Source organism: Pan troglodytes, chromosome 15 (assembly GCF_028858775.2).
Source record: "Pan troglodytes isolate AG18354 chromosome 15, NHGRI_mPanTro3-v2.0_pri, whole genome shotgun sequence".
In the NCBI taxonomy this organism is placed as follows: domain Eukaryota; kingdom Metazoa; phylum Chordata; class Mammalia; order Primates; family Hominidae; genus Pan; species Pan troglodytes.
Genome location: NC_072413.2, coordinates 86,986,760 through 86,990,802, shown reverse-complemented (window position 1 = coordinate 86,990,802; position 4,043 = coordinate 86,986,760). Strand labels below are relative to the sequence as shown.

Here is a 4,043-nt window from a genome sequence, read left to right as displayed (position 1 = left end):
TCCCTGCATGTTCTCTCAGCTGTAGTAACACAGTGGGTCACACATTGTTGGGAGGGTTGCCTCCTCTGGCCTATGTTCTGGCCCCTTCCTTGGCTCTCTTCCAGTGTTTCTCCTGAAACAAGGGTGTCTGTGCTCAATAATTCTGTTCTTACCCTTCTCCCTATGCATGCTTGACTTGGACAAGCCAATGGCCCCTTGTAGGCTTGGCTATAGGATGACACACCAAATCATGCCCTCTAGTCTTTCTCCTGAACTCTGACTCATTTATCCAATTTATCCAGCTACTGACTTGACATCTTTGACATCCTGTGGGCACTTCTCATTCAACCTGTCCAAAACTGAACCTATTATCTCCCCCTTCTTGGGCTGCCTTTTCCTCTACCTCTTCTCTCTGTTGGCCAATGGCACCATCACTTGCCCAATTACTCACACTGAACTTAAGGTAGTCGTGGACCTCCCCCCTCACCCCCACCACAGCAACTCAAAAATAAATTCCTCTTCTTCTTGTTTCACAAATATCTACTAAATCCACACCCTCCTTTCCACTCTTGCTCAGGCCCATATCATCTCCCATCCGAACAATTACAGCAGGTTCCGCCTGGTCTCCCTGCCTTTAGATTTGCTCCTCTCAACACACATTTCATATTGCTGCCAAAATTGTCCTTCCAAAGTGAAAATTTGTACCAGATCACTCCCCACCTTAAATCCCTCCCATGATATCTAGGGCCAATAAAATAAATGCAAATCTCCTACCACGGCATGACTCATCAGTCTCCACTTCAGCCTCGACATGCTGGAAACTGAGCTCCCTTTACTTGCCTCTGTCTAGAATACTCCTCCTGTACTCACTGGGCTCACTCTTACTCCTCATTTAGACTCTGCATCATTTCCTCCAGGAACCTTTCTCTTCAGCACCAGTCTGCCTAAGTTCCCCTCCTACCTTATAAGTGCTCCCCAAATTCTCTGTGCATGCCTCTATCACGCACTTCCCAGAACATACTAAAAAGTGGATTGTATTGGTCTGTAGTGGATATTTGTTTTTTTTGTCCACTTTGCATCTGAACCCCATTCCTATGTTTGGGGTGCTCCTGCTTCTCATAAGCAATGCCTAGCTCGCAGTATAGAAATGGAAAAATGTCAGACACCTGCTCTCTCAGTCCTCCTTTCAGCTAAACTGAGAGCTCTGATAGTCCCCTCCAGTCAGAGACCAGTGCCCGGGCTAGCCCCAGAAATATGTGGCATACAGAGGCAGAGACCCTGGGGATCCCATTCTAGTGAGGGCAGCTGCAGTAGTGGCCACTGTTCCTGTGGCATATTTCAAGCATTGGTCCTGGCTGTTTAGGTTAGTTGTCCAGCCCTCCCAGATTCTGTGCCCTATTTTGCAAGCTGTCCAATGTCCTTTTTGTAGTTGTCATGCCATTTTATTGGAGTGCAATTTATAGACCATAAAATGTACCCATTGTAAGTGTACATTTCAATAAGTTTTAGTAAATGTATCCAGTTGTGCAACCATCACCCCAATCCAGTTTTAGAACTCTTCCATCACCTCAGAAAAGTTCACCCTTGCCCATTTGTTACTGATCACCATTCACACCTCTAGTCCCGTGCAACAAGAATCTGCTTCCTGACTCTCTGACTTTTCTAAAAATATCATATAAATTGAATCAAACATTATGTAGTATTTTCTGTCTGGCTTTTCCCATAGTGTTTCATTATTTCTTTAAAAGTTGATTTGGTGGATGTATCCATTGTCTGTTCCTTTTTTATTGCCACATAATATTTCACTACATGAATATACCACATTTTGTTTATACATTTGCCAGTCAAGGTCCTTTAAATAAATCCCTTTTCCATTCAATGTAGACAGATCTGTGTTCTGTAGCCACCAAGATCCCTGACTATGTTCCTCCCCATTGAAATGGAACAGCAGAAGTATCTTCATGGCTTTTGGATTTATGATCCCTGACACCATTCCTGGCTCACAGTGGATATTCAGTAATTATTGCTGTGGTGTGTAGACTGCCAGTAATATCTCAAGGATGAGCTGGGCCTAGATATTACCAGCAGTCTATGCACCATAGCAATTTCATCTTTTTAGGATTTTCATCCTTTTGTTTCCAAGGAGGCAACAATCAGGGCAGATAATTATTCATTTCTTGCATGCATAAATGCTGCCCTGCTCAAAGAAATGCCTGTTCCCATTACCTCCACTCTCCCACTCTTGCTTCTTCTATTGGGTTGAACATTTTCTCTCTGCATGACCTAGATTCATTGGAAGCCAACAGGTTATCTATTGCCTTAGCTATACAGTTGGCCCCTTCCCCCTTTTAACTGGGATAGGAAGGTTGAAATACCCTTCTTTCCAGGGCTTGGCTAATGTATCCCATGCAATATTTATGCTCTGCACGTACCTGAACTTCCCGAGCTGTGCCCTGTTTATGCATTCATGAGGAACTGTTCAAGAGAATGTCATTTTATCAAATGGAGTTGAACTATAGCTCCACTTTATGAGGGATTACAGGCTGTTTTTTCTTTATTTGTAAATGTGCCAGCCTAAAAAATGCTGTGTTTTGTCAGAGACAGCTGATTAAACACCTTTGAGTGTCTGTCAGTGTAAACCGTAAGATCATTAATTTATGCTGTAAAAAGAATAGCTGGGGAAGTGTGACTTAGACCAGTGTGGTTCCTTTCTTCATTTGAAACAAATAACATTTATATCTTTGGAAAGAATGTTGTGAAAAATCACCCTAATGGATCTATGTTTTCCAGAGTGACATCAATGATGTCACTTTGGTCTCATCTATTTAAAGCATCAAAGTGGATATTTTAGGCTTAAACAGCAGGTGTCCTGAAATTTAAAAATTTCTAAAGTTTTTGGGATTTGGGAAGCTTTTGATCTTTTTCTTGTCTGCCTCCCTTTCTTTCCCTCCTTCTCTCCCTTATATCCTCGTCACCCACCATAGTCTCATCATTACTACACAGTTTTGAAATAATTTCTGCATCTTGCTAATATCTTTGCCTGGATTTTGAGATCAAGAGGTTGCATCTCCTGGTGGAGTTTGGTGTATTTGTTTTAAATGTTGGATTTTAAAGAAGTGCTAGCTAGTGATTTTTCAAAAAAAAATCAGGAGGAGAAAATTATCCTTCTAAGGGTGTAGGAGTTGCAGTTACTAAGTTGAACAATGTGTTTAGAAAGTGGAATGTGTTTACACCATGTTAATTATAAAAATTACCTTGTAAATCATTATCTTTCAGTACAGAATACTAGTCTTCATACAGCACTTCTAGTGGCAGCCTTTAAATCTACTCCTATTTCCCAAAACACTTTCCTAGGATTCCACAATATAGTCTGCCCTCCATAAATAAAAATAGGGACCAGTTAATTTACATCGTAACAACTATACCACAAACAACTGCTATGCAGCACTTAGCATTTCACAAGGTTCATCACCTTGATTATTTCATTTGATCTTCAAAATAAACCTGGCTCAATGTCTATGATCTTGTTTGGAGACCCAAGGTTCAAATGGTATGGAGAATGTGGGTATCGATCCCACTACCTCTCGCATGCTAAGCGAGCGCTCTACCACTTGAGCTAATTCCCCATGTGATCCTGATGGTCATCCTATGTAGAAAACAGCAGCCTGTTTTGCAGAGGAGAAAACAGTCTCAGACATTTCTGGAAGGACTAGTACAAGATTGCTTAGAATCCGTAGATGTTCATTACACAGTAATCTTGTACCTTGTGTTCAGAGCTAAGGACACAAAGACAAATTAAATGCAAACTCTGCCTTCAAGTTCAAAGACTAGCAATTGTGGAGCCAGGAATTTAATGCAGGTCTTACGTTGTAAATCCTTGTCTTTACTGTCTCAGAGCTAAGGTTGGAGCAAGCCTTAGGCAAAATCATCAGGTCTGGGAAATTTGCTCCCACTAAACATCCTCTTCACTTCAGTTCTTCTTTAACCTTCTCTCTCCTCAAGTAAGTAACACCCTCATGCTTCTCAAAGATCTCTCTTAAATTTCCTTTCCAAATTCCCAAATA

At 41.4% G+C, this 4,043-nt stretch overlaps 1 non-coding gene across 1 annotated transcript; it reads right to left on the bottom strand.

Annotated features, from left to right (window-relative positions):
- Positions 1-3,532: 3,532 nt before the first annotated feature.
- TRNAA-AGC (transfer RNA alanine (anticodon AGC)) lies at positions 3,533-3,605 on the bottom strand. Its single transcript has one exon. It is a non-coding gene; the product is annotated as a tRNA-Ala (tRNA).
- Between the last annotated feature and the right edge of the window lie 438 nt (positions 3,606-4,043).